The 27,235-nt window shown below is 40.9% G+C and overlaps 1 long non-coding RNA gene across 1 annotated transcript; it reads right to left on the bottom strand.

Annotated features, from left to right (window-relative positions):
* Window positions 1–551: 551 nt before the first annotated feature.
* Window positions 552–26,736, bottom strand: LOC122422747. Its single transcript, XR_006263946.1, has 2 exons — window positions 26,681–26,736; window positions 552–667 (listed from the first exon to the last, which is right to left on the bottom strand). It is a non-coding gene; the product is annotated as an uncharacterized LOC122422747 (long non-coding RNA).
* Between the last annotated feature and the right edge of the window lie 499 nt (window positions 26,737–27,235).

The raw sequence follows: 27,235 nt of genomic DNA on the forward strand, positions 1-27,235 counted from the left end.
GTCAGAGAAGGTTTTGCCTATGTTTTCCTCTTAGAGTTTTATAGTTTTGGGCCTTACAGTTAGGTCTTTAACCCATTTTGAGTTTATTTTTTATATAGTGTTAGAAAGTGTTCTATCTTCATTCTTTTACACGTAGCTGACCAGTTTTCCCAGCACTACTTGTTGAAAAGATGGTCTTTCCTCTACTGTATATTTTTGCCTCTTTTGTCAAAGATAAGGTGCCCATAGGTACATGGATTTGTCTCTGGACTTTCTATTTGGTTCCATTGATCTATATTTCTGTCTTTTTGTCAGTACCATACTGTCTTGATGACTGTACTTTTGTAGTATATTCTGAAGTCAGAAAGGTTGATTCTCCATTCTTCTTTCTCAAAATCAGTTCAGTTCAGTCACTCAGTCATGTCCAACTCTTTGTGACCCCACTGACTGCAGCATGCCAGTCTTCCCTGTCCATCACCAAACCCTGGAACTTATTCAAACTCATGTCCATTGCATCAGTGATGCCATTTAACCATCTCATCCTATGTCTTCCCCTTTTCCTCCTGCCTTCAATCTTTCCCAACACGAGGGTCTTTACCAATGTATTGGTTGCTTGCATCAGGTGGCCAAAGTACTGGAGTTTCAGCTTCCGCATCAGTCCTTCCAATGAATATTAGGGACTGATTTCCTTTAGGATTGACAGGTTGGACTCCTCCTTGGGCTCCTCACAGTCCAACGGACTCTCAAGAGTTTTCTCTAACACCACAGTTCAAAAGCATCAATTCTTCAGCACTCAGCTTTCTTTATAGTTCAACTCTCACATCCATACATGACTACTGGAAAAACGATAGCTTTGACTAGATGGACCTTTGTTGATAAAGTAATGTTTCTGCTTTTTAATATACTATCTAGATTGGTCATAGCTTTTCTTCCAAGGGGTAAGCATCTTTTAATTTCATGGTTGCAATCACCATCTGCAGTGATTTTGGAGTCCCCCCCCCAAAAAAAAAAAAAAAAAAAAAAAAAAGTCTGTCACTGTTTCCATTGTCTCCCCATCTATTTACCATGAACTGATGGGACCAGATGCCATGATCTTAGTTTTCTGAATGTTGAGCTTTAAGCCGACTTTTTCACTCTCCTCTTTCACTTTCATCAAGAGGCTCTTTAGTTCTTCTTTGCTTTCTGCCATAAGGGTGGGGTCATCTGCATATCTGAAGTTATTGATATTTCTCCCAGTAATCTTGATTCCAGCTTGTGCTTCATCTAGTCTGGCATTTCATATGATGTACTCTGCATATAAGTTAAATAAGCAGGGTGACAATTTCAGCCTTGATGTACTCCTTTCCAGATTTGGAACCAGTCTGTTGTTCCATGTCCGATTCTAACCTGTTGCTTCTTGACCTGCATACAGATCTCTTAGGATGCAGTTCAGGTGGTCTGGTATTCCCATCTCTTTAAGAATTTTCCAGTTTGTTGTGATCCATACAGTCAAAGGCTTTGGTGTAACCAATAAAGCAGAAGTAGATGTTTTCCTGGAACTCTCTTGCTTTTTCGATGATCCAATGGATGTTGGCAATTTGATCTCTGGTTCCTCTGCCGTTTCTAAATCTAGGTTGAACATCTGGAAGTTCACAGTTCAGGTACTGTTGAATCCTGACTTGGAGAATTTTGAGCACTACTTTGCTAGTGAGTGAGTTGAGTGTAATTGTGTGGTAGTTTGCACATTCTTTGGCATTGCCTGTCTTTGGGATTGGAATGAAAACTGACCTTTTCCAGTCCTGTGGCCACTGCTGAGTTTTACAGGTTTGCTGGCATATTAAATGCAGCATTTTCACAGCATCATATTTTAGGACTTAAAACAGCTCAGCTGGAATTCCATCACCTCCACTAGCTTTGTTTGTAGTGATGCTTCCTAAGGCCCACTTGACTTGGCATTGGATGTCTGGCTCTAGGTGACTGATCACACCATTGTGATAGCTTTAGCTATTTGGGGTCTTTTGTGTTTCCATATTAATAGTGAACATTTTTGTTCTAGTTCTGTGAAAGCAACCATTGGTAGTTTGAAAGTGATTGCACTAAATCTATAGATTGCTTTGGGTAGTATACTCATTTTCACCAAGCCCAAGAACATGGTATAATTCTCTATTTGCATCATCTTTGATTTGTTTCATCAGTGTTTTAGAGTTTTCTGTGTACAGATCATTTGTTTCTTTAGGTAATTTTTTTCCGAATTATTTTATTATTTTCATTGCAAAGGTGAATACAATTGTTTCCTTAATTTGGCTCTCTGATTTTTTCATTGTTAGTGTATAGGAATACAAGAGATTTCTGTGTACTAATTTTATCCTGAAACTACTATATTCATTAATTAGCTCTAGTAATTTTCTGTTGACATCTTTAGCACTTTCTTTGTGGAGGATCATGTCATCTGCAAACAGTGAAATCTTTACTTCTTATTTTCCAAGTTGGATTCCCTTTATTTCTTTTTATTCTCTGATTGCTGTGGCTAGAACCTCAAAAGCTATGTTGAATAGTAGTGTGAGAGTGGGCACCCTTGTCTTGTTCCTGATTTTAGAGGAAATGTTTTCAAATTTTTGCCACTGAGAATAATGTTTGCTCTGGGTTTGTCATATCTGACTTTTATTATGTTGAAGTATGTTTCATCTATGCCTATTTTCTGGAGAGTTTTTTTTTTTTTTAATAGAAATAGGTGTTGAATTTGTTGAAGTATTTCTCTGCATCTATTGAAATGATCATATGGTTTTTATCTTTCAATTTGTTAATATAGTGTACCTCTCTGAATGATATGCAAATATGGAAAAATCCTTGCATCCCTGGAATAAAGCCCACTTGATCATGATATATCTGCTAGAATTTTGCTGAGGATTTTTGCATCTATGTTCATCAGTGATATTGGCCTATAGTTTTCTCTTTTTGTGGCATCTTTGTCTGGTTTTGGTATCAGGGTGATGGTAGCCTAATAGAATTAGTTGGGGAGTTTTCCTTCCTCTACAGTTTTCTGGAAGAGTTTTAGTAGGATAGGTGTTACCTTTTTCTAAATTTTTGGTAAAATTCACCTGTGTCCTGGGCTTTTGCTTGTTGGAAGATTTTTTATTACACTTTCGACTTCTGTGCTTGTGATTTGTCTGTTCAAATTTTCTGTTTCTTCTTGGTTCAGTTTTACAAGGTTATATTTTTCTAAGAAATTGTTCATTTCTTCTTTTTTTTTAGTTGCTTTAGATGTAAAATTAGGTTGTTTACTTGATATTTCTCTTGCTTCTTTGTCAGGAAGCATTTAACAGGAGGCTTACTGTGTGCTGTTTTGGATCTGTCATAAATCCTCTGTTCCTTATTAATTCCTGAATATTCAGAAATTAAGAGGAATCCATGCATTTCCTTCATTAGTTTTTCCATAGAGTGATAAGCACCTCCTCCTTTTTATGACCCATATGGTAAAAGTGATTGTTTACAACTCTCTCTCTTTAATATGGATCACCTTATGTTTTGTAAGTCTGGAATTTTGATTGTTATCACTGATGAGAATAGCTACCTTGTAAGACATTATATATACTCATACCATGTTAAATAAAACACCTTTGCTCCATCACACCTTGGGTCCCCGTGTCTTTCTTTCCTTCTCTCTCTCTCTCTCTCTCTCTCTCGGGTCCCCGTGTCTTTATTTCCTTCTCTCTCTCTCTCTCTCTCTCTCTCTCTCTTGGGTCCCCGTGTCTTTCTTTCCTTCTCTCTCTCTCTCTCTCTCTTGGGTCCCCGTGTCTTTCTTTCCTTCTCTCTCTGTCTGTCTCTCTCTGTCTGTCTCTCTGTCTCTCTCTCTCTGTCTCTCTCTCTCTCTCTCTCTCCCTCTCTCTCTCTCTCTCCCTCTCTCTCTCTCTCTCTCTCTCCCCCCTCAGGCTAATTCCTTGGAGTGTAGAAGCCCGCTGAGCTCCTTTTCTTGCCTGGACTTCTAAGACCCTCTCGAGAAGGTGCACTGTGCCTTCACCCACTCGAGAGGACGCCTGGTGCCAACGAGAAGCAGTGTAAGCTCTGTGCAAAGAGCTTTATTTGTTCTCTGTGTAAACCAGGGAATGTCAACCTCTTTCTCTCTCTTTTACTTTCTTATTGTTGACTCTGGACTACCAGGTTCCGGTCCATCAAAGGAGCACAACACTTCTTGAGATAGATTTGTATTGCTATGAACTTCCCACTTAGCACTGCTTTTACTGAACCCCCATAGGTTTGGGGTAGTCGTGTTTTCATTATCATTTTTTCTATGCATACTTTTATTTCCTTTTTTAGTCCTTCAGTGATCTGTTGGTTATTCAGAAGCATGTTGTTTAGCCTCCATATGTTTGTGGGGTTTTTTTATAGTTTTTTTCCCTATAGTGATATCTAATCTTACAGCATTTTGATCAGAAAAGATGCTTAAAATAATTTCAAATTTTTTAAATTCCCCAAGGCTAGATTTGTGACCAAGGATGTGATCTATCATGGAGAATGTTCCATGTGCACTTGAGAAAAAAGTGAAAACCATTGTCTTTCAGTGAAACACCCTGTAGATATCAGTTAGGTCTACCTGGTCCAATGCATCATTATAAGTTTCTGTTTCCTTGCTAATCTGTCTGGATTATCTGTCCATTAATGTAAATGGCATCTTAAATTCTTCCAGTATCATTGTGTTACTGACAATTTTCCCTTTAATAGCTGTGAGTTTTTACCTTATGTATTGAGGTGCTCCTATGTTGGGTGCGCACTATTTATAATTGCTATATCTTCTTCTTGGATTGATTCCTTGATCATTATGTAGTGTCTTTCTTTGTCTCTTATAATGGTCTTTATTTTAAAGCCTATTTTATCTGATATGAGTATTGCTACTTCTGCTTTCTTTTCATCTTCATTTGCATGAAATATCTTTTTCCAGCCCCTCACTTTCAGTCTGTATGTGTCCCTGGATTTGAAGTGAGTTTCTTATAGTCAGCATATATAGCAGTCTTATTTTTGTATCCATTCAGCCAGTCTTTGTATTTGGGTTGGAGCTTTTAACCTATTTATGTTTAAGGTAATTATTGATAAGCATGATCCCATTACCATTTACTTTATGGTTTTGGGTTCATTTTTATAAACCTTTTCTGTATTTCCTGTCTAGAAAAATCCTAGCATTTGTTGAAAAGCTGGTTTTGTGGTGCTGAATTCTGTCAGCTTTTCTTGTCTGTAAAGTTTTTGATTTCTCCTTTGAATCTTGCTGGTTAGTGTAATCTTGGTTGTAAGTTTTCTGTTTCATCACTTTAAATATATCCTGCCATTCTCTTCTGGCCTACAGAATTTCTGTTGAAAGATCAGCTGTTACCCTTATGTGGATCCCCTTGTATGCTATTTATTGCTTTTCCCTTGCTGATTTTAATATTTTCTCTTTGTGTTTAATTTTTGTTAGTTTGATTATTATGTATCTTGGTGTGCTTCGCATTGGGTTTATCCTATATGGGACTCCCTGGGCTCCTTGGACTTGGGTGGCTATTTCCTTCCCCATTTTAAGGAAATTTTCAACTATTATCTCCTCAAACATTTTTTCATGCCCTTTCTTTTGTCTTCTTCTTCTGGGACACCTATGATTCAAATTCTGAGGCATTTAACATTTTCCCATAATTCTCTGAGGCTGTCCTCATTTCTTTTTGTTCCTTTTTCTTTTTCCCACTCTATTTATTTCCACAATTCTATTTTCCAATTCATTTATCCTTTCTTCTGTCTCAGTTATTCTACTGTTGTTTCCCTCCAGAATGTTTTTAATCTCAGTTACTGCACTGTTAATTACTAACTGACTACTCTTTATTTCTTCTAGCCCTTGTTAAACATTTTTCATCTTCTCAATTCATTTCTCTAGTCTATTTATCTATAACTTCATTTTGTTTTCAAGATTTTTGGATCATCTTTATGATCATTATTCTGATTTTTTTTCACATAGACTCCCTATCTCCTCCTCTTTTGTTTGGTTTGGTGGGTTTTTATCATGTTTCTTCACTTGCTGGATATTTCTCTCCCTTTTCATTTTGTTTAGTTTACTGTGTTGGGATCTCCTTTCTGCAGGCTGGAGGGTCATAGTTCCTCTTAACTATGGAGTCTATTCCCAGTGGGTAGGGTTGGACCAGTGGCTTGTGAAGGTTTCTTGACTGGGGGAACTTGTCTCTGTGTTCTTGTGGATGGAGTTGAATCTCATCTCTCTGGAGGGCAAGGTAGCGTCCAGTAGTGAATTTTGGGGTGTCTATGGGTTTTGTGTGGCTTTGGGCAGTCTGTCTTTTAATGTTCAGGGCTGTGTTTCTGTTTTGCTGGAGAATTATTATGGGTTGTCTTGCACTGGAGCTTGCTGGCTCTTGGGTGGAGCTTGGTCTCAGAGTAGGTGTGAAAGCTTTTGGATGCGCTCTCGTCTATTAATATTCCCTGGGGTCAGGAGGTCTATGAGGGCCCAACGTTCTGCAGTTGAGCCTCCTACCTCTGGGTTTTAGTCCTTCTCTTACCATAGCATCAAGATTTCTCAGCCCACACAGCACAGAGGACAAAACCCCTAGATTAATGATGAAATGACTCTCCACAACTAGGAATTTGCTAAGTCACTTCAGTCATGTCCGACTCTGTGCGACCCCATAGACAGCAGCCCACCAGGCTCCCCCGTCCCTGGGATTCTCCAGGCAAGAACACTGGAGTGGGTTGCCATTTCCTTCTCCAATGCATGAAAGTGAAAAACGAAAGTGAAGTCGCTCAATCATGTCCGACTCTTAGTGACCCCATGGACTACAGCCTACCAGGCTCCTCCGTCCATGGGATTTTCCAGGCAAGAGTACTGGAGTGGGGTGCCATTGCCTTCTCCGACAACTAGGAATACCCAAAGAGAATCACAGAGTTACACAGAGAAGAGAAGAGGGAAGAGGGATATAGAGCTGACAAGGAGGAAAAAAGGGAGAGTCAAAAGGGAAGAGAGCAATCAAGCACTGTAATAAAATCCCTAAGTGAAAATTGATACTAAAAATTAGACTCTTAAAAGTACAAAATTAGTAACAAATATCAAAAAGCAAACATTAAAAGCCTAGAATAGAGATTAGATTCTCAAAAGTACAATATGAAAGAAAAAATAAATAAAATTGAACACAAATTTTTTTTTTAAGTATTGTAGGTTCAGTTCAGTGTCAGATAATCCCTTTTTCCAGCTTGTACTTGTTCTCAAAGCCTACAATTTCCCCTCATATGCACAGCCTCAGCTTAACTTCGGGATTTTAATCTGTTGCACCTGCCACTTCTGAGGCAGTTCCCCTTTTCTTTGCTTAGGTTGGGCTCTTCTACTTGCAAGTCTCTTCAGTGTCTATCTCTGCACTGACACAAGGGGGCAAAAGTGAACACTTATTCAGAGTCACTTGCTCAGTTGTGCTGTGGAAACACCACTTGTTTCTTCTGCAAAGAAACACCACTGGCATATGTGGGGAGTGTTCTCAGTGGATGGGCCACAGAGAGGTTGACACAGCCCAAGGTGGCATGCACTTCCTAGGTCTAAGCCACTCAGGTTCCCAGGCTTTCTGTGAGGGCACAGTCCCTGGTGGGCCTGCTCCAAACTGCTCAGGATCCTGGGTTTGCCATGCACGTACAGTCCCAGGGGGGCCATGCATCGCCTCCAGGGTCTGCTATCAATAGGTGACACTCCTGGCAGATATGAACCACCCAGAATACTAGGCTTAGTGACAAGGCAACCTGCTCACAGCTTGGTGGGAGATGCAGTCTCTGTGGCCAAGTTTGCAACAAACCCTTGCCTTCTGCCTCTGGCTTTCATGCACCTGCCTTTCTGCCTCCAGGGAGGCAGGTTTTCTCTCCTTTGGTATTCGCTAGGGCACAATCCTTTGCTCTGTGAGCACACCAGAGGTCACAGTGTGGCATTAGAGCCTTCCCATAGAAAGGTCTTTGTTTTTCTTTTTTTGTCTCTCTGGTGTTCTCACGATTTGGGTTGCTGTGCCACATTAGTCCCCTGAGTGTCCTCAGGGCATTCAACCTCTGTGAAGAAACTAACTGGCAACATGGCATCAGTGAGTCTCTCCTGTCCCACTTTCTCATGCCCCCTCACCTTGTGTTCTGTAAACAATGATATTGCTGACCTTGTATGGTAATGTAGCAGCTGTAGCACTGTGCACATGCATCACATTGTACCCGCTGGCCATGAGTCACTTTTGTTCTGTCTTGGTATATCATTCCTGCTTGAGTACTCCCAGCTGCTGTTGCCCACAGAGAATAAACATGTATTCAGCCCCCATGGCTCCTTGAGTGTTCTTCCAACTTCCCCAGTCACACCTTATCTACCTTGGGTTCAGTTCACAATACAAGAAGCAAGACAACTGGTGTAGTCAGCAGAATACCCAGCAGGTAGGGGAGCCTGTGGCTCCAATGGAAGGAGGAAGCCAGTGGCCACCACAGAGCATGAGTACCTGATGGCTGTGGTCCTCTTGGCATGGGCCCTGGTGGAAGTCTGGGTGGCAGAGAATGGGTCACCATACAGTATTGAAAAGACATTACAGGCGGTAAGCTCTCACTTGCTGGACAAAGCAGCATGTACTGTCACTGACACCATGGGATGGATTTTACTGGTGGCCTTGAAGGTGAATATGGAAAGTGCTCTCCATGATGCTCTGCAAGTGTGCAAACTAAAGAGACAAGCAGAGGAAGTAGAGCAACTGGTTCAGATGCTGGAACAAAAGCTGCCTGGCCTTGTGGAATGTGACACCTTGCATTATGAGGTAATAAAAGATGAGGGACCCACAGGTCCTTGCTTATCAGTGAGACCTATTGTACAACAAAAAATAAATAAAACATAAGAAGCCTACGGCCCAGGGGAGACATCCTTAAGAGGCCCCCAGTATGACTGAGTTTATGACATATCAGCCATATACTCAGGAAGAATTGGTAATTTGGGGCTGTGGTTTCAAGAAGGGCTTGGAGGACCCTTGGCAACATGGATGTTGTGAGTTTGAGACACAGGGGTGGATGGCATCCTTTGTTCTGGGGAATGAAGTAGAACAGTTGGCAACCCTAACCATGCACTGCTCATTGAGACAAAGATTGCAGAATGCTAAGTGACTTATTCAGGATGCACCTAACCAAACACACAGCCTGCTACAGTAGATCAATGCTGCCATCCACACCATGCGGACTAATGCAGGACAGCTCCCAGATACTGTTAGTAAGTGGCATATCAATGCTGAGTTGACCCATGTGGTGAGAGAATTAGACATGATACAGGAGATGTTTAACCTGAACATCTGGAGCCCTGACGAGGAATATTTCACCAGCAGTATGCAAAACACCATGTTGAATAGCACTCTGTCCACCTATATTGAACCTCTACCTGCTATACTTACACCCTATGTGGGATGGCCTATCTATGAGGTGACCTCGATGATGACTAGCTTGGGAGACACAGAAGGGCAGTGGCAGGCCAAAAGCATTAGGGCTGTGAAGGCCCCCATGGGAAACCAAGCCAGTAAAGGCCCCACCCAGGTGACAAGGATACAAATGTGGACTGCTTTGCTAGCAATGGGACTTGACAAAAATAAAATTGTTGAACAACCTAATGTTGTATTCCTAGAGCTGTGGAAGCAATTGAGACCAGAAAAGCAGTTTATCAAATATGAAAATATGTACAGTTCAGCTAGAGGACTTTATGCCAACTGGAGATATTTCTTCTGATGCCCTGTTTTTGCTTTGAATAGGGTTCAGGCCAAGGTGCCCACCCAGAGAGCCCAAGCAGGGACCAGAGGCTCCGTGAAGAACTTACAATTCACTGGTCATGCACCAATGTACAAAGAATAATGGCCCTGGTAGAAACCAGTGCTGAATGCAGCCTGATATATGACAAACCAAAACAGTTTCCTGGTCCTAATGCATATATTGATGGCTACAGTGGCCAAACTATTGAAGTAAAGCCTGTGTCCTTACTGTTGGAAATCAGATGGCTTCCTATGCAAGTGTACACTGTGTAGGTGGTCCCAATTTCAGAATATATTTTAGAGATAAATGTCTTACAAGACCTCATGTTACAGACCTCTGTGAGGAAATTTTGTCTCCAAGTGTGTATAATAAAGACAGTCGTGAATGGATATACAAAGCATCCCCCAAGGGTGTTGCCAACACTCCAGGGGGCAGTAAATGTGAGACAATATCATCTACCAGGTGACCACAAAAAATAAGTGCCACAATTGCCAAGCTGGCAAAAATAGACACTGTATGCCCTGCACAGAGCCCAATCAACTTCCCTGTGTGGCCCACCTGAAAACCTGATGGCCCATGGCAAATGGCTGTGGATTACAAGGAACTAAATAAAATGGTGCCACCCATGTGAGCTGCCATGCCATCAATCCACAATTTGACGAACCAGTTAACCACAGCCTTGGGCACTTATCACTGTGGTGGATTTAGCTAATGTCTTTTTCTCCATGATGGTAAAGAGGTAGTAAAGTATCTGCCTGCAATGCAGGAGACCTGGATTTGATCCCTGGGTTGGGAAGATCCCCTGGAGAAAGGAATGACAACCTACTCCAGTATTCTTGCCTGGAGAACCCATGGAAAAGAGGAGCCTAGCAGGCAACAGTCCATGGGATCACAAAGAGTCAGACATGACTGAGCAACTAACACTTTAACTTTCACTTTTTCCTGGATAGCTATAGCTGCTGAGAGTCAAGATCCGTTTGCATTCGCTTAGGAAGGGTGTCAGTGGACATTACAGGTCCTTTCCCAAGGATATTTACATAGCCCAACAATATGTCACGGGCTGGTTAAGGGAGATTTGGAAAAATGAAACCGCCCTACATCAGTGAAACTGTTTCGTTATATTAATGATGTGTTACTAACCTCTGATTTCTTACAGGTTTAAAATAGTGTACACCCTAGCTTATAACACATTTGAAATCATGTGGATGGGTGATAAATGCCACAAAAATCCAAGGGCCTAGATTGTCTGTCAAATTCTTGGAAGTTGGCTGGTCAGGTAAGACAGAAGTTATACCAAACTTTAAACAGGAGTTTAAACAAAAATTAAACCAAAACAAAAGTTATGATGGCTAATAAAATATAAATGTACCTACTGCCACATATATATGGAATTTAGAAAGATGGTAACGATAACCCTATATGCAAAACAGAAAAAGAGACACAGAAATACAGAACAGACTTTTGAACTCTGTGGGAGAATGTGAGGGTGGGATATTTCAAAAGAACAGCATGTATGCTATCTATGGTGAAACAGATCACCAGCCCAGGTGGGATGCATGAGACAAGTGCTCGGGCCTGGTGCACTGGGAAGACCCAGAGGAATAGGGTGGAGAGGGAGGTGGGAGGGGGGATCGGGATGGGGAATACGTGTAAATCTATGGCTGATTCATATCAATGTATGACAAAAATAAATAAATAAATAAAAAGAATAAATACAGTCTAAAGAAAAAAAAAAAATATATATATATATATAAATGTACCTACTGCCTACAATTGTGACTCAGTTACAAACCTATGTTGCCTCTTGGGCCAACATGGAGGACGTTCATACCTCACCTAGCCCAAATGGCATGCCCCTTATACTCGTTAATAGAAAAGTGGGTAACTTGGAACTGGTCAGATACTGTGTAACATGTGTTCTGAGCCATCAAGCGAGCCGTTCAGCAAGCCCAGGCACCCTACAAAACCTTTGAATTAGATGTACATATTGTGGCTCAGAGGGTAAAGCTTCTGCCTGCAATGCGGGAGACCCGGGTTCCATCCCCAGGTCAGGAAGATCCCTTGGAGATGGAAATGGCACCCACTCCAGTACTCTTGCCTTGAAAATTCCATGGATGGCAGAACCTGGTAGGCCACAGTCCATGGGATCACAAAGTGTACACGACTGAGCAACTTCACTATTCATTACCCAGGAAGGGTTTGGGTGGGGCTTGTGGCAATGACAAGAGCAGCTAGGTGCTCCTTTGGGATTTTGGTCTCAATTAAGAAGCCGGTGGAAAAGAGATACGCTTTGGTGGAGAAGAAATTGGCAGCTGTGTATGGCACTTTACTGTCCACAGAGGTGATCATGGAGAAGGCCCTGGTGCTTGTCAAGACAACACATCCTATAGTGGGCTGGCTGTGGTCTTGGGTGTCCTCTCCCAAGACAGGAGTGGCACAAATCCAAACTTAGGCTAAGTGGGGGGCATACTTAGAACAAAGGAGTTCTCTATCTGCCAGACCATTATTTCAAGAGCTAACAGCTAATATATAATAATATTTTAGGACCTAATATTTTAGGACCGGTAACATTTACAGTGGACACATTGGGAGACACTCCGATGATGGTGAGGCCAGAACCCTCACTGTTTAAGGAAGGTAAAGCCCCAGTAGATGCCCAGGTTTGGTATACTGATGGGTCCAGCTGGGGCCAGGCCTCCTCCTGGACCACCCTTGCCATGCAGTCTACCACAGACACTATATGATTTAACTCTGGAGTTGGTCAAAGCAGCCAGTGGGCTGAGTTATACGCTGCCTGAATGGTGGTCAAAAATGAGGCAACATCCCTTACCATCTGTACAGATAGTTGGCCAGTTCATAAAGGCTTAACCTTATGGTTTACTACCTTAAAGACACAGCAGTGGCTAGTAGGCAACAGATCCTGTGGGAACAAGCCATGTGGCAAGATCTATGGGACTTAGGACATGGAAAGGACATAACAGTGATACACGTAACAGGGCACCTGCCTATGGCAAGCCCAGAGAATTATGAGGCTGACAGGTTAGTGCATGTCCTATGGGTGGAGAGGTAGCAACTTGGCTACACCGGTGCCTGCATCGTGCAGGGATGAAAACCACGTGGGCAAAAGATGGGATCTTCCCATTTCTTGGAGGGAAATAACAGATGCTTGCCATGATTGCTCCACATGTGCCCAGGAGTCTCTTCATTCCCACAGGCTGACAGGCACTGATGGACAAGTGGTGTAAGGGGAAGCATTCCTTTGACTCAGTGGCAAGTGGACTCTGTAGGGCCTCTGTCAATATCAGAGAATGCCAGCTTTGCTCTGACAGCTGTAGATACAGTTACAGGTTTGCTGTTTCCCTGGCCCTCTGATTATAGACAGTGATCAAGGTACCCATTTTACCAGAAAGGAAGTCTTGGACTGGCCAGAGACTGGGAATTCAATAGTATTTCATGTCCCATATCACCCACAGGCAGTGGGTATGATTGAGCAATATAATAGTTTGCTAAAGCAAGGTCTGCAGCTGTCTACTGATCACCCCTCCTTGATGGGGTGGACACAACATCTATGGGGGTTTTATGGGTCCCCCAATGAAAAACCACACAGGGGCAAAGTTGCCCCTGTGAAGGCTCTTCTGCATTGTGCTGCTGTGCAGATACAACTGCAAGTGACAACCTCAGATATGGTCTTAGAGCCTGGTTATGGAACCCAAGGTAACATCATGTTGCCAGCCCCAACCAGGATTGCACAAGGACAGATGGCAGACTGGACCTGGCCATGGAAGATAAAGACACCTCCCCTGCAGTGAAGCCCTACTAGCCTCATGGGGGTAGGGACTGCAACATGACTTCCAGGTTGTCCCCTGGGCAACCAGCACCTGGCCCCCTCATGTGCATGTCATGTGGCCAGGACCACAGGGAACTGCCTCCGTGTTGAAAAGTGCATTTGTGCACTTCCTGTGGTCTATCATAAGTTCCCCTCTTACTCTCCACGTGGAGGCACAGGATGTGAGAGATCAAGCAAATAGGTGTGGTACATGAAACAAAGTAGACCTCCGTTACCAAGAACCATTCTCTCCCAAGACAAAGCTTACATGTGTCCTATTAGATGGAAAAATTACCTATGCTAGTACATTTGACCTCTTTGTCTTTCTGCCCGTAGGTGTGTCATGACCAATATGATTGTAGATTGACACACATCTACATGATGGTACAAAACATGTCGACATTTTGGGTCTACAATGAGTTCCCTGTTGGAGTTGCCATGGGACTGCCCTGGCTCACTCATCCCATGACTATGGCCAACTGGACTTGTCTTCTGGTTGAAACGGAAGAAGACTGAATGAGAGGAGACAAGGTGCTTGATTGTATAAAAGAGGTAAAAAATGACAGAACATGCCTCGCCCCAAGGACATGTTCTGTGGGACGGGTTTTCCTAGTTGCCAGCTCTGAATGTTGACTTATAGGACATTGCACCCCTTTGAGTAGATAAAAAGGGTGGTACTAAGCCAACAGGGTGGAACCCCCATCTCCTTGTGCTAAAGTTAACATTGAATCAGACTATCAAATGGTCAATAGCGTGATCTCTGTCCCTCATGGCACTCTGTGGGTATGTGGGTCATAAAGATGGCCATATTTGCTGAGAATTGGATTGGACAGTGCACACGGGGCTGGCCTTACCTGCTCACCTCAGTAGATACAGCTCTCTCACATGGTCCATGCACAGTACCTAGTAAAATGGAACCCCTGGTGGTACTACCCCTTGGCGTTGCTTTCCCCCCAAGGGGCAGCCATAGTTACTGAGGTACAAGTTACTGCCCTTGCTTTACATACTGCCTGTGCTTTAAATTATATAGACCAAGCCTTAACCCTGTTAGATGAAGAAATGTACCACAGGAGAAAAACAACTGTGCAGAACCAAATGGCCCTTGATCTATTGACTGCTGCACAAGGTGGCATGTGTGCATTACTGGACACAAATATTGTGTGTATATACCAAATAATCATGAAAATGTTACAGGAGCACTACAGCACATGATAAGAAATCCACGATGTGCAATGCCTTACCGTAGACCCACTGTAGAAATGGTAGGCCAGCTTGTCCAGTACCTGGCATTGGGTTTTGCTCTGTATTAGAGGTATAGCCTGCACCCTAGCAGTTTGTTGTTGTAAGCTTTACTGTTGTTGTGAGATGTGGATACAAGCAGTGGTGGTACATGCCAGAAGGAAGCCACAGGGAACCAAATCTTTGTTATCAGTGGGACAGAAAACCCTGAGGGGTGGAATGTGAAGAAACTAACTGACAACATGGCATCAGGCAGGCTCTCCTCCCCCACTCCTTCATGCCCCCTCACCTCGTGTTCTGTAAACAATGATATTGCTGGCCTCATATGGTTATGTATCAGCTGTAGCATTGCACAAATGTGTCACATTTTACCCGCTTGGCCACGAATCACTTTTGTTCTGTCTTAGTACATCGTTCCTACTTGAGAACTCCAGGCTACTGCTGCCCAGAGAAAATAAACATGTCTGTAGTCCCCACGGCTCTTTGAGTGTTTTTCCAGCTTCCCCAGTCACCCCTTACCTACCCTGGGTTCAGTGCACAGTACAAAAAAACAAGACAACCCCAGTCCTTACCAGACCAACAATGCAGTCCATGCCTCCACTCAGCCCCCACACAATGCAGGTGGATGTGCACGTGTGAGCTGCTTCTCAGCCCGTAACTGCCCTTTGGTGTGAATTTTGTGGTGATTTTTTTTCCAGTGCTACCCTCTGAGATTCCAAAGCTTCCCACTGACTCCACCTATGAAAGGGTCTCCAATTATGTGGAAACTTCTCCTCCTTCATGACTCCCTCCCCAGGATGGGTCTCAGTCCCTAAATCCTTTGTCTCCCTTTTCATCATTATCTTTTGTCATACCTCATTTCAAAGAGATTGGTAGCCTTTCTGGGTATCTGGGGTCCTCCACCAGCAATCAAAAGTTGTTTTGTGGAAGTTGCTCCACATGCAGATGATTTTTTGATGTATTTGTGGGGGAGAAAGTGGTCTCCGCATCCTATTCCTCTGCCATCTTGGGGCCGCTTGTCCACAGTAATGTTTCTTAAGGCCCACTTGACTTCATATTCCACGATGTCCAGCTCCCGGTTAGTGACCACACCATCGCGGTTATCCAGGTCATTAAGACCTATTTTGTTTAATTCTTCTGTGTATTCTTGCCACCTCTTCTTACTCTCTTCTGTTTCTGCTAGGTCCTGACAATTTCTGTCCTTTATCATGCCCATCCTTGCATGAAATGTTCCCTTGATATCTCCAGTTTTCTTGAAGAGATCTCTGGTCATTCCCATTCTATTTATTTCATCTGTTTCTTTGTATTGTTCATTTAAGAAGGCTTTCTTATCTCTCCTTGCTGTTCTCTGGGACTCTGCTTTCAGTTGGGTATATCTTTCCCTTTCTCCCTTACTTTTCACTTCTCTTCTTGTTTCAGTTATCTGTAAAGCCTCCTCAGATAACCACTTTGCCTTCTGGTATTTCTTTTTCTTTGGGATGGTTTTAGTCATTGCCTCCTGTACAGTGTTACAAACCTCCATCCATAGTTTTTCAGACGCTCTGTCTACCAAATCAAATCCATTGAATATATTCATCACCTCCAGTGTATAATTAAAAGAGACTTACTTGATTTAGATCATACTTGAAAGACTTTGTGGTTTTCCCTACTTTCTTCAATTTAAGACAGTATGCATATATATGTGTGTATATATGCTAATATATGCATGTGTGTGTGTGTGTGTATAATAGCATGCAATAGAATAGCAAGGGAGTCACATAAATAAAGAGAAAAAATAGTGGGACATATTAAGAACATGTTTCTACAGTTCAAATTTCTGATTTTAATTATAGGTCCACATTTGGAGTTATTTGAGAATTGGCATGCCACCAATTACTTAAAAGCCCATCATCCAATTTCTAAAGAGAAAGAGCATTTGAAAAATTTTAAATCATTCAGCTCTACTTCAAAAGAAAATGTATTAGAGGAAAAAACTTTTACCTTGTTCTATTCTATTTACATTTTATAGAGTCTGATAAGTTTGATAAACAAACTCATTTATAATCTGGTAATAAATATTTGGACTTCCCAGATGGCACAGTGGTAAAGGATCCACCTGCCAATGTAAGAGACACAAGAGATGCGGGTTTGATTCCTGGGTCTGGAAGATTCCTGGAATAGAAAATGTCAACTTGCTCCAGTATTCTTACCTGAAAAATTCCATGTACAGAGAAGTCTGGCAGGCTACAATCCCTGGTGTCACAAAGAGTTGTGACTGAACATACACACACACACACACACAATAAATATTTAATAGAAAAGAAAGAAAGAAAAGAAAGTGAAGTTACTCAGCCGTGTCCAACTCTTTGCTACCCGGGGGACTGTAGCCTGCCAGGCTCCTCTGTCCACGGAATTTTCCAGGCAGAAGTACTGGAGCAGGTTGACATTTCTTTCTCCAGGGATCAAAACCAAGTCTCCTGCATTGCAAGCAGACGCTTTACCTTCTGAGCCACCAGGGAAGTCCTATAAGCCATATGAGGTCACCACCAAACTGCTAAGTAGGGCTCCTCCCTTCCTTCGTGCAGGGCATGTCATTCACTCACACAAGCACACCGTAGAGTTAAAGTATAGTAGAAAACATGTTTGCTAGGAGAACAAAGAACTGAGCTCCAAGCATCCTCACCTTTTCCTGAAGAATCCCGGACAAGCCCCCAAAAGGAAAGGTTGTTGCTGGACCATGAAAGACTCTGGGATTCTTGGCCTCCAGATGAGAAGAATTCAATCTGGGGCCAGAAATGAGGCTTGATTGTTCAGAGCTTTTGTGTAATAAAGTTTTATTAAAGTATAAGGAAGATAGAGAAAGCTTCAGACATAGACATCAGAAGTGGGCAGGAAGACTGCCCCAAGTACTTAACATTCCACTAAATTAGATAATATCAGTAGAATTTTATGAAACAAGACACTAGGAGAACATTGTCTACTGGTTTCAATATGAATAATTCCTATATTTATGAATTTTCAAGTCTTTTTATTTCCATTGATTTTTATTAGTTGGAGGCTAATTACTTTACAATATTGTAGTGGTTTTTGCCATACATTGACATGAATCAGCCATGGATTTACATGTATTCCCCATCCTGATCCCCCCTCCAACCTCCCTGTCTACCCGATTCCTCTGGGTCTTCCCAGTGCGCCAGAACCGAGCACTTGTCTCATGCATCCAGCCTGGGCTGGTGATCTGTTTCACCCTTGATAATATACATGTTTTGATGCTGTTCTCTCTAAACATCCTACCCTCGCCTTCTCCCACAGAGTTCAAAAGTCTGTTCTGTACATCTGTGTCTCTTTTTCTGTTTTGCATATAGGGTTATCATTACCATCTTTCTAAATTCCATATATATGTGTTAGTATGCTGTAATGTTCTTTATCTTTCTGGCTTACTTCACTCTGTATAATGGGCTCCAGTTTCATCCATCTCATTAAAACTGATTCAAATGAATTCTTTTTAATGGCTGAGTAATATTCCATGGTGTATATGTACCACAGCTTCCTTATCCATTCGTCTGCTGATGGGCATCTAGGTTGCTTCCATGTCCTGGATATTATAAACAGTGTGCTGCGAGGAACATTGGGGTTCACCTGTCTCTTTCAGATCTGGTTTCCTTGGTGTGTATGCCCAGCAGTGGGCTTGCTGGGTCATATGGCAGTTCTATTTCCAGTTTTTTAAGGAATCTCCACACTGTCCTCCATAGTGGCTGTACTAGTTTGCATTCCCACCAACAGTGTAAGAGGGTTCCCTTTTCTCCACACCCTTTCCAGCATTTATTGCTTCTAGCTTTTTGGATAGCAGCCATCCTGACTGGCGTGTAATGGTACCTCATTGTGGTTTTGATTTGCATTTCTCTGATAATGAGTGATGTTGAGCATCTTTTCATGTGTTTGTTAGCCATCTGTATGTCTTCTTTGGAGAAATGTCTGTTTAGTTCTTTGGCCCAATTTTTGATTGGGTCATTTATTTTTCTGGAATTGAGCTGCAGGAGTTGCTTGTATATTTTTGAGATTAATCCTTTGTCTGTTTCTTCATTTGCTATTATTTTCTCCCAATCTGAGGGCTGTCTTTTCACCTTACTTATAGTTTCCTTTGTAGTGCAAAAGCTTTTAAGTTTCATTAGGTCCCATTTGTTTATTTTTGCTTTTATTTCCAATATTCTGGGAGGTGGGTCATAGAGGATCTTGCTGTGATTTATGTCGGAGAGTGTTTTGCCTATGTTCTCCTCTAGGAGTTTTATAGTTTCTGGTCTTACATTTAGATCTTTAATCCATTTTGAGTTTATTTTTGTGTATGATGTTAGAAAGTGTTCTAGTTTCATTCTTTTACAAGTAGCTGACCAGTTTTCCCAGCACCATTTGTTAAAGAGGTTGTCTTTTTTCCATTGTATATCCTTGCCTCCTTTGTCGAAGATAAGGTGTCCATAGGTTCATGGATTTATCTCTGGGATTTCTATTCTGTTCCATTGATCTATATTTCTGTCTTTGTGCCAGTACCATACTGTCTTGATGACTGTGGCTTTGTAGTAGAGCCTGAAGTCAGGCAGGTTGATTCCTCCAGTTCCATTCTTCTTTCTCAAGATTACTTTGGCTATTTGAGGTTTTTTGTATTTCCATACAAATTGTGAAATTATTTGTTCGAGTTCTGTGAAAAATACCATTGGTAGCTTGATAGGGATTGCATTGAGTCGATAGATTGTTTTAGGTAGTATAGTCATTTTTACAATATTGATTCATCCAATCCATGAACACGGTATATTTCTCCATCTGTTTGTGTCCTCTTTGATTTCTTTCATCAGTGTTTTATAGTTTTCTATGTATAGGTCTTTTGTTTCTTGAGGTAGATATACTCCTAAGTATTTTATTCTTTTTGTTGCAATGGTGAATGGTATTGTTTCCTTAATTTCTCTTTCTATTTCTCATTGTTAGTGTATAGGAATGCAAGGGATTGTTGTGTGTTAATTGTATATCCTGTGACTTTACTATATTCGTTGATTAGCTCTAGTAATTTTCTGGTAGAGTCTTTAGGGTTTTCTATGTAGAGGATCATGTCATCTGCAAACAGTGAGAGTTTTACCTCTTCTTTTCCAACCTGGATTCCTTTTACTTCTTTTTCTGCTCTGATTGCTGTGGCCAAAACTTCCAAAATTATGTTGATTAGTAGTGGTGAGAGTGGGCAACCTTGTCTTGTTCCTGATTTTAGGGGAAATGCTTTCAATTTTTCACCATTGAGGGTAATGCTTCTTGTGGGTTTGGCCCATATAGTTTTTATTATGTTGAGGTATGTTCCTTCTATTCCTGCTTTTTGGAGAGGTTTAATCATAAATAGATGTTGAATTTTGTCAAAGGCTTTTTCTGCATCTATTGAGATAATCATATGGTTTTTATCTTTCAATTTGTTAATGTAGTGTATTACATTGTTTGATTTGTGAATATCAAAGAATCCTTGCATTCCTGGGATAAAGCCCACTTGGTCATGATGTCTGATCTTTTTCATATGTTGTTGGATTCTGTTTCCTAGAATTTTGTTAAGGATTTTTGCATCTATGTTCATCAGTGATATTGGCCTGTAGTTTTCTTTTTTCATGGCATCTTTGTCTGGTTTTGGAATTTGGGTGATGGTGGCCTCATAGAATGAGTTTGGAAGTTTACCTTCTTCTGAAATTTCCTGGAATAGTTTGAGTAAGATAGGTGTTAGCTCTTCTTTAAATATTTGGTAGAATTTAGCTGTGAAGCCATCTGGTCCTGGGCTTTTGTTTGCTGGAAGATTTCTGATTACAGTTTCGATTTCCTTGCTTGTGATGGGTCTGTTAAGATTTTCTATTTCTTCCTGGTTCAGTTTTGGAAAGTTATACACTTTTCTAAGAATTTGTCCATTTCTTCCAAGTTGTCCATTTTATTGGCATAGAGCTGCTGGTAGTAGTCTCTTATGACCCTTTGTATTTCAGTGTTGTCTGTTGTGATCTCTCCATTTTCATTTCTAATTTTGTTAATTTGGTTCTTCTCTCTTTGTTTCTTAATGAGTCTTGCTAATGGTTTGTCAATTTTGTTTATTTTTTCAATAAACCAACTTTTAGCTTTGTAGATTTTTGCTATGGTCTCTTTAGTTTCTTTTGCATGTATTTCTGCCCTAATTTTTAAGATTTATTTCCTTCTACTAGCCCTGGGATGCTTCATTTCTTCCTTCTCTAGTTGCTTTAGGTGTAGAGTTAGGTTATTTATTTGACGTTTTTCTTGTTTCTTGAGGTAAGCCTGTAATGCTATGAATCTTCCCCTTAGCACTGCTTTTACAGTGTCCCATAGGTTTTGGGTTGTTGTGTTTTCATTTTCATTCATTTCTATGCATATTTTGATTTCTTTTTTGATTTCTTCTATGATTTGTTGGTTATTCAGAGCATGTTATTTAGCCTCCATATGTTTGAATTTTTAATATTTTTTTTTCCTGTAATTGAGATTTAATCTTACTGCACTGTGGTCAAAAAAGATGACTGGAATGATTTCATTTTTTTTTAATTTGCCAAGGCTAGATTTATGGGCCAGGATGTGATCTATTTTGGAGAAGGTTCTGTGTGTGCTTGAGGAAAGGGTGAAATTGACTGTTTTGTGGTAAAATGTCCTATAGATATCAACTAGGTCTAGCTGGTCCATTGTGTCATTTAAGGTTTGTGTTTCCTTGTTAATTTTCTGTTTAGTTGATCTATCCATAGGTGTGAGTGGAGTATTAAAGTCTCCCACTATTATTGTGTTACTATTAATTTCCTCTTTCATACTCATTAGCGTTTGCCTTACATATTGTGGTGCTCCTATGTTGGGTGCATAGATATTTATAATTGTTATATCTTCTTCTTGGATTGATCCTTTGATCATTGTGTAGTGTCCTTCTTTGTCTCTTTTCACAGCCTTATTTTAAAGTTTATTTTATCTGATATGAGTATTGCTACTCCTGCTTTCTTTTGGTCTCTGTTTGCGTGAAATATTTTTTTTCCAGCCCTCCACTTTTAGTCTGTATGTGTCCCTTGTTTTGAGGTGGGTCTCTTGTAGACAGCATATATAGGGGTCTTTTTTTTTTTATCCATTCAGCCAGTCTTTGCCTTTTGGTTGGAGTTTTCAAGTCTTGTGTTAGTAAATATTAAAGTATCATTCTTTGCAAGCTTTTGAGAGACAGCGTGGAGTTTTCATGGTCTTTAACTTATATAATAACAAGATTGCTTCACTGTCTACTACTTACAAAGCACTGTACTGGACATCTTGAGAAGTATACAGATTTTTCACTTAATAAACACTCTCTCAGCAGCAGTTATATTGCTAGTTTATGTTTATTGAATACTTACAAGTGCCAGGTTTTGGGTTAAGCATTTAAATGGATTATATCATTCAATCTTCATATCAACTTTAAAAAATGCTGTTTTATCCCCATTTTATAGAGAAGAAATGAGCCTCAAAGAAGCTGAGAAACTTTCCATCATCTCATGGTCAGCAAACAGCAGAGCAGGGACGCTTCTGTTCCCCAGAGCCGACATACGAACTCCACAGCATGCCTGCTCCCCTTTCTCAAAGTACTTCAATCTAATAAGAGGATTAGACTAAGGATCAAAGCAAAAGTTGAATAAACACTGCATAACTCTAAAAACATTCCTATAAAACTTTAAGGTGGCAAAGAACTGCATGAGTGTTTGCTCAGTGGGAAACTCACAAGCTGTGAGTCCTCTTGTATTATTTCTTACTAGTTCATATAAAAATCCTTTCAACTTGATCCTGGCCTTGCCAATGGCACACTGTATTTTCTGCTTTAGGAATCTGCCATAGTCACATAGTCACTAGTGCAAAGACACATGATTACTAAATGGATGAATGAACGAACAAATAAACAGAAAATGAGTTCTTTGGGAAAAAATTTTTGTGGAATGAATGAATGAAGAATTTACAGGCAGTTAAGACAATTTTGTACTTGGCTGTATGGAATCGCTGTACTCAAGGGAGTGGTGATAGCTTACATGAGATAGCAAAGGGGTGGATAAAATAAAGGAGAATGAAAAGACAGAGCCAGTAAATGGATTATAGAAGGAATTTTGTAATTATGAAACCATAAAAATACTTATGGAGTGCTTACTATTTGAAATGCTTTAGGGCCAGCAAACCACTTGTTACAACAATCCTACGAGGTGGGTACTATTATTATCCCCACTTTAGAGATGAAACACAGAGAAAGAAATAATTTAACATCACCCAGACAGGAAGTTGTAAGTTCTGCCCTTGCCTGTGGAGAGAATCCAAAGATACTCTCAGCATCACATGGATGCTAACAAGACAGGAGAACAATCAAAGGTAATAATAGAAATTCTTGATTGTAATGTTAGAAAGTTACAGCCCTGCCTAACACTGAGAGAATGCTGAAATGGGAGAGGACAGGGTCAAAGAATCAGTTGTGCTATTTTTCTACATTCAGTTTCAGTGGGCTTAAGAACATTCCAAGGAAGTCACCTTAGAAAAGGTCAGGAACACAGAAGGCTGACCTGGGGACCACTGGGTTAGCGGAAGGGAATTTAATAATAAAAAGAAAAACAACCAACAACTTAACTTTGTATAGCCTTTTATATTTTGTGTTTAGTGAGATAATTAACATACAATATAAATTCACTGAATATGGTCATTCTTTTCCCATATACAAAGTTGCTGGACAAATTATTTTCTTGTTCTTTACAGTTCTATAAAGTTGTTATGTTTCTAGGTTTGGAGAGAAAAATGCAAAAATTCAAGAGTTTTAAGTGTGTGTCACTGGTCTCTCCTCTGATTAGAGATACAAACAAGTCAGACCCTGACCTGGCTCCTTCTTGCCAGGTCGTGCTCTGTTTACAGGAAACCCAGTCAAGGCAACACAAGCAAAAGGCCCTCACTACTCTCACCCCCATCAGTCTGTATCTCATCCTCTAGCCTTTGGCAACAGAGCACCCACCCCTTGTGGCTTACCTCTACATTTTGTTTATTTTCTATCTGCTCTCACTGGAATAAAAGCTATACAAAAGCAGATCTAGGGTAAGTCTTGTTCTCTGATCTTTACCCACACAATCTGTCAAGTAGTAGGCACCAATAGAGGTTTGCTGCAGAAATGACCAAAACCCAAATCCCCACTCCATAAATAACAGTGAAAAGCTGGTTGAAAAAGCATAAAACAGTGGAGCCATGTATCCTTGCAGTTTCCCCCCACTCCTACTGGTCTGATAATGAGATAACAGCTCACTTACAAGACTTAATGTGGGAGGGGGGTTGGGCAGCAAATGAAAGAAAACAGGAATTAATCAGAGACTTTATAGGAAACTCTCCCCACACAAAAAGTGGTTGTTTTGGACGAGTAACATTGATAAGATTGTTTGGCAGCCTGATGTAGAAAGCAATCTATATAGTAGCAGTATACCAAATAGTCTTTTGGCACTTACATGAATTTACACTGATTTTACATTACTATGTGTATTAATTTATTGTCAGTCCCTACTGAAAACATGTGCTTTAACAAAAAATTCACATTAAATATGACATCTTTAGAATTTCTTTCCCGAATCTTACATTCTTTTAAGAATTTTCTTTTTAAAGTGAAAGTGACAAGTGCCTTGCTTTGTTCACACATTGTTTCTGGTATCTGTCCTGCGACATCCAAGGTAAATCAGTTCTAGTTTGCTTGATTAGTTAGTGACCTGTCCACACCCTGTGTATGCACAGAATTTTCCTTTAAACATGTGAATCAAAATAATTTTCACATTGATACATGGGCATGTGTACTCTTCTGATGGAAGAGAACCTTGGGAATTTGTGTAAAAACTGAACAAAGTACAAGAAAAACTAGAGCCCTCCCAGGTCCACCACTAAGCAGCCATAATACCATAGACAGGAAAGGAGGTGCTGAAGTCTGTAAAATGGAAAGAAGAAGAAGAATCCCTAACTTACAGTGTTGTGAGAATTAAGTAAACATGTCTGGCAAATTGTAATAGCTCAACATTTAGCAATCTTATGGGAGATGGGATTCAATCCCTGGGTGGAGAAGATCACCTGGAGAAGGGAACGGCTACTGTGGGGAGAGAGCAAATTAGCCAAGACGGCATGTTCATGGCATGATGGCATGGCTCTCACTCCACATTCTGTAAATAATGACTATGTGACAGCTGAGACCATTTACAGCACTTGTATATGTGTGTCACAGAGGTTTATGTAACAGCTGAGATCATTTGTAGCACTGAATATGCACATCATCTTGTGTAGCTCAGTAAAGCGTCCTATTAATTGTATCCTCCCAATAATGGAATAGTGTTTTTATTTTACTCAAAAATCACAAGTTCTATTAAAGTGATCTTTCCCCAGAGGAGTAGCATCCTTGAGATGATAGGGATAAAGAAGAGACAGACAACAAAGTTAATGTATAATTTATAAAATTATAAATATATATTTATAATTGTGTATATGTATATTCAGAGAAGGCAATGGCATCCCACTCCAGTACTCTTGCCTGGAAAATCCCATGGACGGAGGAGCCTGGTAGGCTACAGTCCATGGAGTCGCTAAGAGTCGGACACGACTGAGTGACTTCACTTTCACTTTTCACTTTCATGCACTGGAGAAGGAAATGGCAACCCACTCCAGTGTTCTTGCCTGGAGAATCCCAGGGACGGGGGAGCCTGATGGGCTGCCATCTATGGGGTTGCACAGAGTCAGACACGGCTGAAGTGACTTAGCAACAGTAGCAGCATATGTATATTAAATATTGTTTTAATTAATTTTAATGTATATCCTATTAATATGTAATCTATTTGCATGTTATATTTTATATTAAATATATATTTTAAATTATAAACAAAATGAATACAACAAAAATGCATAATTATTAATTGAGATTTATAGGCAATTTTCTGTGATCAAAAATTCCCTGGTGGCTCGGTGGAAAAGAATCTGCCTGCCAATTCAGGAGACACCAGTTCAATCGCTGATCCAGGAGGATCGTACATGTCACAGAACAACAAAGCCTGAGTGCCACAACTATCGAGTCTGTGCTCTTAGAGCCTGGGAACTGCCACTACTGAGCCCAAGTGCCACAGCAACTGAAACCTGCATACCTAGAGCCCATGCTCCCAAATGAGAGAAACCACCACAATGAGAGGCCCTCACATCGCAACTAGAGAAAAGTCTGCACAGCAAAAAAGACCTGGTACAGTCAAAGATAGATACAAATAAATTTGCAAAACAATAATCAAGGGGACCAGGTCAGGTTATAAGGTCAGGAGAGGACTCTTAGAAGAGGTGGTAATTAAAAGAGAGACCTCTAGAACCAGCTGGGCAAAGAGTGGAAAGATTACCACTCTATGCAGAGCAATATCCTCCCTTTTCTTGCTCTGTGCTTAATATTCAGCACAGAAACGTTTATGTAGGGAATGTTGATTTCCCTGGAATTTCTGTCACACTACCCAAAAGATGAGTAACAGTTGATGTTAACCAATCATGGAGATGCTGGTCTCCTTCCCCAGTGATTGTATTTGGAGCGGGTATAAGACTGTATACTGGGAAGAACTTAAGCAGATTTCGAGACCCTGAAGCAATAAACAAATATGCTCTGTATGACTGAATCAGTTCAGTTTAGTCCCTCACTCATGTCTGACTCTGCAACCCCATGGACTGCATCACGACAGGCTTCCCTGTCCATCACCAACTCCCAGAACTTGCTCAGACTCTTGCGCATCGAGTCAGTGATTCCATCCAACCATCTCACCACCCTTCTCCTCCTGCCTTCAATCTTTCCCATCATCAGGGTCTTTTCTAAGGAGTCAGTTCTTTGCATCAGGTGGCCAAATTATTGGAGCTTCAGCTTCACCATCAGTCCTTCCAATGAATATTAGGGACTGGCTTCCTTTAGGATTGACTGGTTGTATCTCCTTGCAGTCCAAGGGACTCTCAAGAGTCTTCTCCAGCACCACAATTCAAAAGCATGAATTCTTTAACACTCAGCTTTATTTATGGTCCAACTCTCACATCCATACATGACTACTAGGAAAACCATAGCTTTGACTATCTGGACCTTTGTCAGCAAAGTAATGTCTCTTCTTTTTAATGTGCTGTCTAGGTTTGTCATAACTTTTCTTCCAAGGAGTAAGTATCTTTCAATTTCAGGGCTGCAGTCACCATCTACAGTGATTTTGGAGCCCCCCAAAATAAAGTATGTCACTGTTTCCATTGTTTCCCCATCTATTTACCATGAAGTGATGGGACCAGATGCCATAATCTTCATTTTTTGAATGTTGAGTTTTAAGCCAGCTTTTTTACTCTCCTATTTCACCCTCATCAAGAGTTTCTTTAGTTTCTCTTCCCTTACTGCCATAAACGTGGCAGCATCTGCATGTCTGAGGTTATTGATATTTCTCCCTACAATCATGATTCCAGCTTGTGCTTCAGCCAGCC

Source organism: Cervus canadensis, chromosome 20, assembly GCF_019320065.1.
Source record: "Cervus canadensis isolate Bull #8, Minnesota chromosome 20, ASM1932006v1, whole genome shotgun sequence".
NCBI lineage: Eukaryota > Metazoa > Chordata > Mammalia > Artiodactyla > Cervidae > Cervus > Cervus canadensis.